The sequence below is a fragment of the Fukomys damarensis genome, unplaced genomic scaffold (genome assembly GCF_012274545.1).
Source record: "Fukomys damarensis isolate Sample0158 unplaced genomic scaffold, DMR_v1.0_HiC HiC_scaffold_4, whole genome shotgun sequence".
NCBI classification, from domain to species: Eukaryota; Metazoa; Chordata; class Mammalia; order Rodentia; family Bathyergidae; genus Fukomys; species Fukomys damarensis.
Genome location: NW_022900916.1, coordinates 48084461 through 48099623, shown reverse-complemented (window position 1 = coordinate 48099623; position 15163 = coordinate 48084461). Strand labels below are relative to the sequence as shown.

The 15163-nt window shown below is 33.4% G+C and overlaps 1 protein-coding gene across 1 annotated transcript in view; it reads right to left on the bottom strand.

Annotated features, from left to right (window-relative positions):
- Positions 1 to 15163, bottom strand: part of Cttnbp2 (cortactin binding protein 2) — a 306866-nt gene that overhangs the window by 237985 nt on the left and 53718 nt on the right. The window contains exon 6 of the mRNA XM_010621899.3: positions 13255 to 13365. The gene's annotated coding sequence lies outside the window, so the exon portion shown is untranslated. The remainder of the gene's footprint in view (positions 1 to 13254; positions 13366 to 15163) is intronic.

Below are 15163 nucleotides of genomic sequence, written 5' to 3'. Positions count from 1 at the left end.
TTCATCCCCATTTCTCTAAAGGTAACAGGTCCATAATCTTGTCCTTGTAATTTTGAAAACCACAAGTTTTTAATAATTTAAATACCCTGGCAATACCCAGTTTAAAGTTTCTTGGTAGTAAAATCAGGTCTGGATAAATATGAGTCTATTTGTAGTACATATTTATCCCTTCAATGTGAATTATTTATACATTTCTTAGCAGAAATATAAATTTGATAAATGTGTTTAAATTGGGGACACTTCCCCAGATCTGGAAGGAAGTGTCTGCTTTATGTTTATTTTACCTTTCTAATACTAACAAACTCTGCATTTACAAAACCATTTTGTTTCAGTAGACTGCATTTGTTAAAAAAAAAAAAAAGCTAGTCTTCCTGTCACCTCACAGAGAGTCCAAAACACATTTTGAATGGCAACTAGACATCAGCTGAATGCTTTATTCTTTAATATCTGCACATTAAAATTTGGATTTTCTATTAGTGTCCAAAATAAATCAGGGGAAGTTTAAAAGCTGTTTTATTTCAAGTGGGTAAATATTTAATTTTCTACTCTTTATTGCTGCAATCATCACAATTTATAAAAAATTTCTTTTTTATGTGGATGGTGCTCATTTCGTTGAAGATTAAGGGAATCTAGCACTGATTTTGTATTTTCTCTTCCATCCAGTTGATACTAGAGAAAACACAGACATGGAAGTTATGAAGTTCTTAGGCAGTTCTAGACTAGTAAGGCATAGGTATCTGATAGATTTACCTTTCTAGAAGTTAGTGTTGATGAAGTCATAATTCAGAGGATCATGGCTGTATCTGCTTTTATACTTTTTTCCTTTATTTCTCCTACTGTATCATTTAGACCAATATTGTACACACAGCAGGCATGCTGTTGAATGTCAATCATAAATCAAAAGTTGGTTAAATTGTTTTAGGTGTGGTTGGGGTGAGGTTGGAGCACCAGGAATCCGTTTGGAGCAAAGTGAGACTTTCAATCTCACTTTAATAAGGTTAAAAGTAGTACTTTCTTGGAATACAAACAAATTTCAAAAAAAAATTTGATCACTACTGATTTTGATCTTCTTTCTGAATTCATTTGGTTATTGTCAATTTTATTGTTAAATCTTTCAGTGATCAGCCTTAGTCTTTATATGCCTGAATGAATATATTTATATGCCTTTATATTCATTTATTTGACACTCTGTCTTGAATGAGTTACGCTCTTTTAGCACTTTGAATATATTATTTGATTACTTTTTGAACATTGTTTATTGCTGTTGATAAGAAATCTATATTTAATCTAATATCACTGTATTTTAGGTAATCTATAATGTATCTCCAGTAAGTTTTTATATTTATATTTTATTCTTGATAACTTGAAATACAGAATGACCCTTAGTGTATCATAGCAGTATATTTTTTAAACATTTGCCTTTTTAACATTTGGGAAGAATTCTGTGAATCTGACAACTTATGTCTTTTTTCAGTTCTTGAAAAAAATGTATTATTTCTGTAATTATTTTCATTTTTTATTCTTTTATTTTGGAATTTGTCAACCAATCCTCCTTTTTTCTTGGTGTCTGTATAACATTTTTCATCTTCTCTTATGTTTTATTATGGGTTATACCTTCTGCTGTGTCTTCCTAATAAATACTTCTATTTTTCTGATATGTGTAGTTTATTCCTTATTTCATTCAATAAGTTCCTATTTATTATGGTAATCAGTTTTTATATCTATGATTCCTAGTTGGTTCATTTTCATATATTCTTGCTCTTATATTATAACTTTGTGTTTTTGTTTCTGGGATGCTATTTACTCTGACATCTCTTTGAAATTTAAACATACCTCTTTTTTAAATGCAGAATGCCATCTTATTTACTTTTTATCAGTTATGAACTTTACTAAACTCTGGGTCTTTTTTAATATCTCACATGGCAGGAATTTCCTTGTTTCCTATATGATGTTCAATTTTCAGTTTATCTTTGAAGGGACCTTAGTTTTACATACATTTCTTCCTAGTCAGTGATTTTGTAGTTGCTTCATTCAGCTCCCCTTGTTGTTTGGCTCCATCAGGCTATTGGTTACCATGGATTTTTGACTTTTTAAAACTTACTGTTATTAAAAAAAAGCCAATGAGAACTTGATATCCTTTTCCCTAATAAATGCATATACGTATATCCACACACACACACACACACACACACACACACACACACACACACCATGTGAGGAAGTTTATGAGCCTGCCAAAGCCCAGTTACAGATCCTTAGTGGATATTTAGGCCTCTGGTTAACAATTAAATAAGGGGTCTGGAAGTTCTGTCCTATGAAGATAGAAAAGCATTCTGTAAGTTTAGACCTCTTGTAATGCAGTCCCTGTTACCCCTATTTTGACCAGTTCCTGCTTGGGCCACAGGTAAGTGGCACATTTTAAATTTAGTCATCTATTTAGGTATGTAGTGGTAGCTCATTGTGGTTTTAATTTACCTTCCCTAATGACTAATAATGTTGAACAATTTTTCATGTGCTTATTTGCATTCCTTCACTCTCTCACCTATTTAAAAATGATAGGCAAATTATTTGTTCAATAACAAATAAATAACTCATTTTCAATCTATTGAGTATGATAGAAAGCACATATGCTCCTTTTTCTCTTTTCTTTTCTTTTTTTTTTTTCTTTCCCTGGTGCTGGGGATTAAACTCAGCACATTGCTCTGGCTAGGAAGGTGCAGCACTACTGAGCTAAATCTCAGGCTTTACATTTCATATTTTTAAAACTTTTCAACACATTAATCTTTGTCTTTATATGTTGGTCTACAAATTGAAGAGTTATTTTGGTTCTCATTTTCTTTGCTTTTTTATTTGAGAATTTATGAAATCTGTGCATATGAGTAGTATGAAAAGTATTACGGTCCATCCGTCATTCTCCTCTCTCATCTTTGCCTTCTGCAAACTTCCTTTTCTGTCACTACAGCTTGTTTGGTTAGAAATTTATTAAGATAAATTTTGTTATGCTATCAATGTATCTTTGTACCTATTTTCTACTGATAATGAATATTAATTTTTAAGTAAATTATATCATAACTACACTTAAATAAATGGATAATAAATCATTGATATCATTCAGTATCTGGTACATATTACAAATTCTCCAACTGCCTCAAAGATGATATTTGTTTTTCTCAAATCACACAAATCACAATCATTCCACACATCACTGCACTGTTTTATTATACCAAAGTATATATTGTATTGTAGAAAATATGCACTGTGTGGATGTGTGGGGGTATATTTTTACACATATGTGTGCACTATTAAATGAGAAACATGGTCATGAATGTGGTAGGATTTTGCACATTTGGCATATCGATAGTTTCTCTGGCAACCTTATGATTTCTCTAAATTAGATGCTTGATTTAATTCATAGTCATTTGTTTGGGAAGAATATTTCATATGTATTGGTGTTAAATTCTATCATTATGCTTATAAAATTATAATAAAAATAAGTATGGGATATAATAAAATAGAAACAGAAAAATCTGATCTTAAAAAAGTGAACTCTTTCAGTTGTTTTTGAATTTCAAATATATTTCTTTTCTGTGGGAAGTTTTGTTAGAAAATATGAGTGATACAATCAACAAGCATATGATATTTATCAAATTAATAAAACCAAGGAGTTTATAAATCATAAAATTTTGAGGACAGTTTCTCAACTATAATATGTAACTTTATTTGTAAATACAATATTTCAAAAATATACAAAAAGAAAATGAGAAAGAACATATAATGTTTGAAGATCATATCAAACAAATAATGTATTTGGATTATCAGTCTGTGTTGCATAAATTTTTATTTCATATCCTTTTTTGGCTGTCATATATATGTATATTTGAAATTTTTATTTAGTATCTTCATTTCTTGTTGTTATATATGTTTGCAATTTTTAATAATAAAAAAAGCGCTAAATAAGAGTAGGAACCAGGGAGATAGATCTTTTAAAACGGAAACAGAATCAAGAGATGGAGGGAGGGAGCTAAGAAGGATGGGAAAAGGGGTGAAGAAAAGGAATTACCATGTGTTATGCACATGTACCAACTCCCTACAAAGAATGCAATCATTATGTACTGCAAGCATTCTGTACTGTACTAATAAAAATAAAAGCAAAGTAATTGATAACAAAATCAATAAAATAACTATCCAATATAAAACAAAAAATTGATAGGCGACTTGTTTGCCTAGAATTTGAAACTTGGGCTATTTATAGTCTTCTTATTAAAAGTGCTTTTAACATTCTAGATGCTAGTCCATTAACAACTGTATGATTCATAAATATTTTCTCCAACTATATCTTATCTTTTCAATAAATGAATGCAAAAACAGTAATGTAAATTTTTGATGTTTACTTTTTAAGAAATTTTTGGATTGTGCTTTTTTTTAAGAATTGAGTTTATTGGTACATTTTAGGTATACAGTTACATTCATTATTGAGATCTTATACCTTTACATGACAGATTTTGGTTCTCATTTTTTCCCCTTGTCCCTGCCCTCCCTTCACCTCCTCCTCCCCTCCCCATTTACAAACATTTTATTTCCATTTTTTCATTTTCTCACAATTTTTCTTTAATGTTCCATGTAAGAAATCTTTGCCTAGCCCAAGCTACACACACACACACACACACACACACACACACACACACACACACACACACACTTCTGTTAAGTTTTGTCCTATAATTTTAGATCTATGATCCATTTCAAGATGTGGCATGAGTTTACTATATATTTTCAATATTAAAAGTTTTCTTTCCTTTTTATTTGGAGCTGGGGGGAGTAGGTGTTTGTGAGCTTGTTTACTCGAGAGATTGACTATAATTGGTATTATATTATATAGTATTTTCATTCAATAGTTAATTTGATTGATATCTAAACTAGTTGCATAGAGGCTAATTGGCTAGCTTCCAATTAATAGAAGGAAATGAATGGCCACGCATGATGTGCTGGCTCATGCAAAGCAGTATGTAAATCATTCATCCTGACTGTCAGCAGACTGCCTGCCTCTCCTAGAAAAGTGCACTGGGGAAGTTATTTGCATAATGAGATCCAATCCATATATTATCAAATACCCATTTGTAATTAAGTAGTGTGTATCAGGAAGGACTAAATAAATCAAATGAAAAGATAATTAGTAAATTAAAAATACATTCTCAGCTCATGACAGTATCTCTTCAAAACATTTATAACATTGATATAAATTAATAATAAGAAATTAATAAATAATAATAATAAAATTTAATTTAATAATTAGTACCCACATTATGATGAAAACTTATGCATAAAGTATTTTCTGATACTGTTTTATATTTTAAAATATACTCCCCATCAAGCTTCTAATTTTGAAAAGTGCAGCATTTTACTCACATTCTCTTATGACAAAATAGAAAATCAGTTTCCTGGTAACCTGGAAAAATGGCTTGCTTTATAACTAACAAATACTCTCAGGGGAGAGAATGAAATCATGAAAAAAAAGAAATTCAGAACAAGACAGTGAAATATGGAATATATATTCTCATGCCCAGCTTGAAAACTGTAGGACATTTTAATACCATTTTATCTTTTGTATAAAAATTCAAAAAATCATGAATATAAATAATAAAGAAAAAGCCTTTGCATGTTCACCTTTTCTGGAAAGTCACTGCTTACAGTTTATGCTATTGCTATAAAATAGTTTAAATCAACATTTCTCTTAGGATAAAAACTAAGTTTGACTAGGAAGTCTTCAGATAGAATATGAGATCCTAACAGGATCTGGATAGTAGTGAAAACTTTTGTGTAAAACAAGAGCAAAAATTTGCTTATTACTTTGGAGAAAGAAAATGGTTGAACGAAAAAGGAAACAAAGATAATCCAGCTTGTAAACAATCATCCCCTGGCATGAACTTTTCCTTTAAGCCATGGTATCTCCCAATCTTCAGCAAGACACTCAAAAAAAAGTACATAACATGTATGAGATGTTCATCCTGAACAAATTACATGTGCAAAGCAGCTGAGCATCTTTAAGAAGTCATCACAGCAATTAGTAGAAACCCCGAGTATCTTTCACAGGACTATGGGGTTGGGGTTTGGACTAAATTTATTCAGGACTCTAGAGGCCAAGAGCGTCTAGGTAACATATAGCTATAAAGAAAATTGGGAAGGGGCTGGAGATTTAGCTCAGTGGTTCTGCTGCCTGTCTTGCAAGCACAAGGTCCCAAGTTCAATCCCTGGTACCCATGTTTATAGTGGCACAGTTTGTAATAGTTAGAATTTGGAAACAGCCCAACTGCCCATCAATTGGTGTCTGGAAAAGAAGATGTGATTTTTCTATAAAATGGAGTACTACTCAACCATAAAGAATGAGAAACCAGAGATATTTATAGCTCAGTGATGCACATGGAGGCCATACTTTTAAGTGAAATTAATATGTATAAATACCAAATAGGTTCTCTGGTGTGAAAAGCTAATAGTGTAAATAAGGATCAAAATGTATAGTTGATATTGTGTGATAGGAAGAAAAGGTCTAAAAGTGTAGAGGAAGTGGGAGGGGTGGGGGAAAGGTAAAAGGGGAAAAGAAAAAATATGTGCAAAGGAAAAACATGGAAACAATGTCTTTGTAAACAGGGAAGAGTGGAGAGGGTGAAAGGAGGGCTGGGGTATGGGGAAAGATAAGAACCAAAGCATGTAGAGGTAAAAGATCCCAATGATGAATGTAACTGTACTATATATCTAAAATATACCAATAAACTTAATAAAAATAAAATAAAAAAGAGAATTGGGAAGATTTATACACTGAGATAAAACATGTCTTCAAAATATTGTTAAAGAGAAAAAGCAAGCTGTATAACAGCATCTAATTTTTCCAAATCAGCCCACTAGACGTTGAATTCCAGAAGAATTTATTATGCACACCAGATATGCATTAGGGATATGTTCAGATATAAGAAACAGGTCTTGGCTGTGGGACACATGCAAAGACTGTAAAAGAAATAGAAATTTTTCCCACTAAAGTCAGCTTAAAAAGAAAACAATATATAATGTAGATTGTGTCACCCAAGTTATAAGCTTGTAAATCAGGCAGTCACAGAGGATCCAGTCTCTACAAGAGCGTGATTTTAATGTTCTGCAGTTACCATCTTAGAAGTCCTAAAGGTTTGAATTTCAGCTTTCCCACTTAATATTCTGAAGAATTAAGTAAGCTTTAAATGCTAATTATCTGGATTTGCTCACTATACGTTGTATACAAATATTAAATTATCACATTCTACCGTATGTGTACTATCATGTGTCAATTAAAAATAGAACAATAATTTTAAAATGATCATGAGACATAATAGATTAAATTGTAAAAAAAAGAGCTGGAGTAAGCACCCTCAGAGGAAAAATCTCAGTGATTCAATTTTAATACAAAAAGTTTTAGACTTAATGGTTCTACTAGTTAAATGTTAAATAACAATCTCAGCTTAATTCTATCGAACACATATATTTGGATAACTGAGATGAATAACTAATTTTATAATCTTCAGTTGTTCCAAGATTATTGAAATTTAACTAGTACCTTTCAAAATCACTACAGTAATAGATAATAAATGTTTTATGAAAACATAAAGAGCATTTTAAATTACAATATACCAAGTGTTAAAATTGCAGAAACTTTAACGATAGTTTCTCTTCTATTTTACAATCTACAAACTAAAATTATAGATGGTACAGTCACATGTGTGCCATGGAAAAGAAGAAATTTAGAGAAGGAAAATCAAAAGCCAGTCAGTCAGAACAGAGTAAGGACAGACAGACATAGTCTGCTCATGAACTCCAGCTTTCCTAAACTAAGAAACATCACAAACATTATAGCTGCTTAGCTGGTTTGGAAGAATTCCAGAATAAATGTAGAAAGCCTTAGAAAAGTACAGCAGGACATCAACACCATATTTCAACATTATATCACATAAAATATAACAAGTCTAATGTTTTCATAAGTATCAAATTTATTATTGCATACAAGCAAGTTTTCCCCCTAGTTTTGTTTCTATGTTTGGTGGGCTGATTTTCTTTGATGATTTGACCCACTTGTGTTCCTTCATAACGTTATCTTATTCCTATCACAAACACTTAACAATAAGCAACACCATTAGATTTTTGATGTGGGTTTATACTAACTCCTGGCCAGGCAGGTATTAGGTACAGTTGTCATCCTGAAGGTGTCTGCAGCATAGTGGCCCACAGGAACATGCACAGTCTTTGAGTTAGAGAAACTCTGAGAGCTGCCTTCCATATTTGCTTCCTGGATACCCTAAATAAAGACTCATTTTCTGAGCTTCTATGTCCTCACCTGTCCCATGATGATGATACTGCACAGAAGATGGAAGGATTAAATGAAGTGTGTAAAGCTCTTACTATAAAGTAAGCACTCAATAAATATTAACTCCTGACATCTAAAACCCCCAAAGTTTCGTAATTTTCTTAAAGAGAAGGAATGTGAACTTCAGAAAGAAAAGGAATGAGTTTTCCATAAAGGAAGAAAAAGTCCTATTTCAATAGCAGGTTGGTCAGCTGGCCTTGTTTCATAATTTTCTCGGCCCCTCTGGCATTTTCTGAAGCATCTTTCAGATGATATTATGTATTTTTCCTGTGAGAACATTTTGCTTCCCAGTTTATTTGCATGAGTATTGCATGATGATCTGAATACAGTCCAAAGAAACCATGTTTTTGTTACTCTGGAAAGATCATACTACTGGATTGTTTCTTTTTCTGGTGTTTTGTTTCTTCCCAAACAGATTAATAAGCCTTTTTCTAAGGGAGAAAATTACAATCTCCGGACACTTGATATGAAGTCTGAGTCACCATCCTCAGGGGGTTTTCATTTTTAAGGTCCTATCCTCACTCAGATGCCTAGTGGGTGAATACTTTTTTCTATCCTTCACACCCTCCTAGACAAATCGGACCATCATTTAGGCATTATGCACAATCCTAAGTAACATTTAATGCAGATGGCAAGTAACATTCATCTTTTACACTTTCTTCCAAATAATTTCCAGCAAGGGACAAGAAATTATTAAAACATTCAGGTCTAAAAGGGTAGTAACCCAACCCCAGTGCCAAAGCAATACTTGTTTATCAGGACATCTTAAATGGAGTTGGAGACTGACTTTAAAAAGCAGCTATCAACCAAGGGGACAAAACGATTTTTGCTGCTTGGAAGAAGTACAGATAGTCTAAGACTTGGTGCTGTCGTACCATTTTATCTTAATTTCAGCATTACTCAATTTATCTTTACACAAGGTGATGAGTGTTTCAGCACTGATGGGAAATAGTATGAGTCACACAGAAAGTAGCCTCTTCATAATTCTTTCCAGTTCACGCTAGCTGGAAATGGGTTTTTTCCTTTCCCTGCTCTCTTGTGTTAATATTTAAAACTCACATTTCCTGAAATAGGATTTATTCCTATGTCTTATTTTAATCTGTATTCTTTGAGGACAAGTACTGCAGTTTGGATAAGAGTCCCCAAACAGCCCATGTGATAGAGGCTTGGTCATCATCCTGTGGCTATTTGGAAAGTGTTGGAACAAGAGGTGGGGCCTGAGGGAGGAAGTTGGATTACTTTGGGTGTCCACTCAAAGGAGATGCACGGGTTCCAGTTCCCTCCTCTCTCTCTCTTTCATTTTTGACTATAATAAGATAAGCAGCTTCCTTCACCACATGCTCTTGCCATTGTCACATGGCACCACCAAAGCCCCAAAGTGATAGGCTCAGATGATCATGCACTAAAGCCTCTGAAAGGATGAGCTAAAGCTTTTCCTTTTTTAAAGTTTATTTGTCTCAAGTATTTGTCTCAAGTATTTTGTAACAGTATTGAAAAACTGACTACACAAAAGGAAATTATGTTTTATGTTATTTTTCTATGACCCACAACATGCACTAAAATTTCTAATATACATTTAGTAGCAGAAATGTATGAAATGAGATAATAAAATGGGTAAGTCAAAGGGATAGTTTGGATTCATGCAAAAGAATGCTCCTAGGTTGAGAGTAAGGAAAATTAGCCTAGGGTTTCTGAGATTTGGCCCAAAGCATTACTAAAGACCTAGCAAGCCATTCTTAGTAGTCAGTGTCAATTTTCCTCTTCCATCAAACTCTGGAGATCAAACCCAGCATCTTGCATATGCTAGGCAACTGCTCTGCTATTGACCTGTATACATCAACACCTCAAATATTTTATGTGTAACTTTTCCTCATACATACACTTTTAAAAACTCCATTATTATCATTACTTCTCATTTTGGTCTGCTTTGTAAATGAGCTGTTTGAAGTTAAAATTTCAGGGACATTGATCAATTGCCACCATCTTTAAATTAGATCACAATATTAGAGCCACATTTTCTTCTGAATTCTGCATAGACATCTAGTGCCTTCTCAATTCTTAGCATTCACGCTGATGATGCTAACTGTATTTGCTTGAATCTTGGTTAACAATACATGAGTCAATTGATCCAAAGCAAAATGAAGGCAGAATGGGGACAGGTTATTTCTTTTTGTAACATGTAATATTCATTGATAGATGGTCATCATCAATGGGAAATTTATGGCTCTTTAAATTGCATTCTCCAATCTTGAACACAGCTGGAAAGGATTAGCCCCTATATTTGGGGAATTTGAGGTTCAAAATAGCACAGGGATAGAGTCAGTTCTGAGCCAATTTGAATACTCCTAAATTAACAGAATCCACCTCCTAGTTCATTTTTCTTCAGGTAGAATCCTAATAAGTGCCTCTGATATAGATACTTCTCAACTACATGACAAAGATGGTAAGAAACTTGCAATATAGTTATGGGAAAAACAGCAATGTAATGAGCACGCAGCTCCACTCTTGTACTCTAGTTTAGAAAGTCCCAGGGACAACCTCTGTCTCTCCTTCCCCCTGCCTTTGTGATGACTGTGCAGCTTACAATGAGGACCTTTACCAAAAGGTTTCTATGCATCATCAAGTACCACTTCGTCCTGAATTCACCAGGGGATTTTAAAGACCACTGACTCCTTTTTAAATTCTTTTCTGTCCAAAATATAGAAAAAGAGAGTATGATATATATATTGTTAAGGGCAAAAGAGGTAATTAGGGAAATACAGTCTTTTCAAAGTGATATTTTATCTTCTCTTTTGTTCTTGGGACAATAATCTGAACAATGCCATGAGGGAGTTATAAACAAGATGAATAATGGCCTGACAGTGGATTTTCAAAACAGAATATTGTTTCCCATAAATATTCCACAAGTATCTTAAATAGCATTATGCCTTTGAAGAAGAGCAATGCCTGCTTTCATAGTCTTGATTTACTCATTAAGAGTTTTTATTCCGTAGTCCCTCTTAAAACCAAGACCCTTTTCAACAGAAATTGAAAACCACAGCTGTTTCTAGTTGGGGAAAAATTCATTACTTTCACTTTGTTTCTTCCATACATGTATTTATAAAAAAAAAATTGACACTGCAAGCTGTGACCTAATAATTCTTGTTTTGCTAGCAAATAATTTAATCTTAAACTATGTTTATCTAGCCTCCCCCAGGACTGATATACATTATTACCTTTCTTTGTGGATCGCATGAAGATACTGGAAGAAAATTTATGGTGCCCTACAGCTACCATTACCTAGTAAAGGATTGTCCTTAATTCTGAAAACCAACTACAGTGCAGCCTCTATTGATTTCTAAAGTAATATTTAGGTTTTAGCACTGGATTGCTTTTCTTGAAGTCAGTAAGGGAAAAATGAAGTGATTCTCAACCAATGTTGCTTTCCTGTAATAATAACAGTGTTCCTATGTCTTCCATTGGCATTGCATAGGCAGTTAAGAAGATTCACTCCCCAAGTTCTGCTGTCAGAGGAGGAGGTTATACAAGCACATAAACAAAGCTGTTCTGTCAGCCAAAATACCAGTTAAATTGTGTTTGCCATGGCATAAATAAATGTTCCTTTTAGATCCAGTCAATGTGAGAAAAACAAGGAGATTACAAAGGGGAGTTTTAATGTTAAGACGACAAGAGGTTAGGAGGTATGAAGAAAGTTTTGTTTTACAAATGTTTCCAGTAAAGCACTCTAAACAGCTGGCCCTACACAATTACTACTGGAATATTTTCTGAGGAGAGTATCTTACTTAGGCTTGGACAACAGATGCAGCTCCACAGTCCTGCAAGAATACATTTTGAGAACTTGCCGGGATCTGGCACTCTACCAATGGACAAAGGTTTACTTTTCCCCCCACAGCGGGTCCTTGCCCCTGACCCCGATCTATAATGGACATTGAATTCAGGGCCTTCACCCTGAGCTACATCTCCAGCATTTTTAAAATTTCTTATTCTGAGATACGATCTCGTTAAGTTGCTGAAAGGAGCCTTAATCTCACAAACCTCTTGCCTCAGCTTCCCAAGGGCTGCGATTACAGCTGCGCCCCATTGTGCCTGGCTCCTCTCGCAGGTTAATTTATGCAAGCAACGTCCTGTTCTGAAAAGAAATCATTTCTTTTTAAAATTGCGTTTTGACTAAACACAGGGCTGTAAGTAAAGCTCCAATCAAAGAGTCACACTATATTTCTATGAAACTAGAAGTAGTACCTATAGATGCAGAAGATGCATGAATCCTGTATATTTTAAATTTTTCTCTAAAAATTATAGTTTTAGTAATATATTACTGAATTAATGGAGATGTTTAATTTCTGTATCTGAATAATAAAAATATTTCATTTAATATCTCTATGTCTTGTCTTTTTTGAAAGAGGGTCTTTAATACTGACACGGACGCTTCCAGATTCCACCATCTTTTCCATTTGACTTATAAATGAAATTTATGCATTTGTAGAAAGTCATTCATCCATCTATACATTGTAAGTATTTACCATCCATGTTTTTATACATGTGTTCATATTCTGGTTTATGCCCCAAAGACTTCAGACGCTAACAATAAATACATGCCATAAAATTCCAAAGAAAAATCAATAAATAAAAAGGAAAGGGAGAATCTAAATTACCATAAAAGATGTAAATAGGCTAGGGGAAAGTGGTAGGGAGAGTGGATTATGCAAAAGAAGTTCATGAATTTCTATTTAGCTGCTAAAGCTGAACCATGAACTAGTTGTGAACTTTATGACTGACAAGTCACAATGAAAGCAGACAATTAAGTGTTATCATTGCATCTGGATGTCACAAAGAAGGCACCGACTCTTGGGAGGGTCCCAGCTGCTACTTACCAGTTACCTCTCCTGTTCTCTTACAAGTCTTTGTGTCAGCAACGCTGATGGAGGCAGCGCTAGCAATGTACTCAGCAATACCAGCACAAGATCCTTGCCCAGTAGTGTGTTCTGTGGAAAACCAACAGCAAAAGTCTCTCATTTCAACCCAGGAAAAACAGGTTTCCTCCATAGGGGAGGGAAGGGGGCACAGTCCACGCTCTGTTTTAAAGGGTGGTTTGATCCAAAGATAAAACGCAAATGACTAAATTTAAATTGATGGGCTACATGCACATACAGGTCAGTAATTCTCATTTTAAAAATGACCTGGCACAAAATAATGGCTCTGACTTATTGGGCCATTACAGTGACTCAGGCACTTTGTTTATGGGTGACATTCCACTTATTTGTTCTAGGACTTGAAAATAACACAGAATTTAATATACAATTGTCAAATGTGTATTTTTATGTGTGTATAAGTATTGCAAACATGCATATCTATGACAAAATTAAGAGGAAAAATTGAAAACTCCATCATTGTACTGAAAAATTTAAACACAACTCTCAATAATAAATAGCTCAAGTAGACATAAATCAGTGCAAATAAGGAAATCTTGACTGGAACAATAAAATTGCTTGGTTTACTGCAGGATTTCCTGAACTCCCCTGATGGTTCAGAATTAGATCTATTGAAAGAAAATGTTCAGGAAAGAGACCAAGAAATCTGTAATTTAAAATCTGTTTTGGGTGACTCTGACGTAGGAAGTTTTACAGATGTGGACTTCATAAATATAAAGAAAATCCTGGGTCTGATTCTTTTCAAGTTCCTAGGAACATTTACCAAAAAGCTGAAACATTTATAAAAATATGACAATGCTCTAGACCTTCTGGTAAGTTGGAGTAAATTCCAAATAATCAATTTCATATGGAATTCCATGTCTAAACAAAATCAAATTATATTAAATTAAAATAAAAATAAACTGAAAAATTATGTTTGTGCACACACATGCAGAAAAAAAATAGAGTTTGGAATTTTAAAAGTAACATGGTTTAAAAATTGAAAAATATTCAGAATTGAACAATAAAAATATAGCTCAAAAGTTAGGAGATGAAGGTGAATGGTAGGCATATGGAATTTATTATTTTTAAACATCTTATTAACAAAGAAGAAAATGTGAAAATTAATGAGTTGATCTACTTTAATATGGTAGAAAATAATAAAAAACCTCAAAAAAGTAGAAAAAAGAATAAAGGCAAAAAATAATGAAATGAAAAACAAATACATGAGAGAGTGATCAGTGTTAGAAATTGTGTCTTGAAAGGATTAAAAAATGAACAACTCTCTGAAAGGTTTGATCAAGAAAACAAGAGATAAGTTTCAAAGAAATGCTTTAAAGAAAGAAAAAATTAAACATACTACAGAAAAAAAGAAACATTATCTGATTCTAAGACTTTGAAAAGTTGTAAGAAATGGATATTTTCATAGGATAACAAAATTTATCAAAATGAACTCAGGATAAAACAGAAAAGGAGAATCACTTTCTTTAATTCATGTCTATTCCTAAGATCAATCTTTTGTGTTTTTTTCTTTTTAAAATTCATCTTCGGAGATTCTGTGGGTAGAAAATTCTCAGTGTTTTGTTTCTCTAAAAATGTCTTTATTTTACTTTCCTTCCTGAGGGCTGTTTTGAGTATACACTCCTAAACTGACAGGTTAAAAGGACACACCGTGTATTATCAAGTCCTGACCCCATAAATTCTGGCTTTTAGCTATGAAGTCACAAAAATATATGTTTCCTCTTCTCCAGATTCAGAGCTGACGAGTCTGCACAGGCAGCTTTTGTCTGGTTTGCGTTGCTGACTCCCCTACAGTGGAGAGGTCTTTCGGGGCCTTTGCTCTACATGACAGGTCTGCCTCCATCTTGACTCC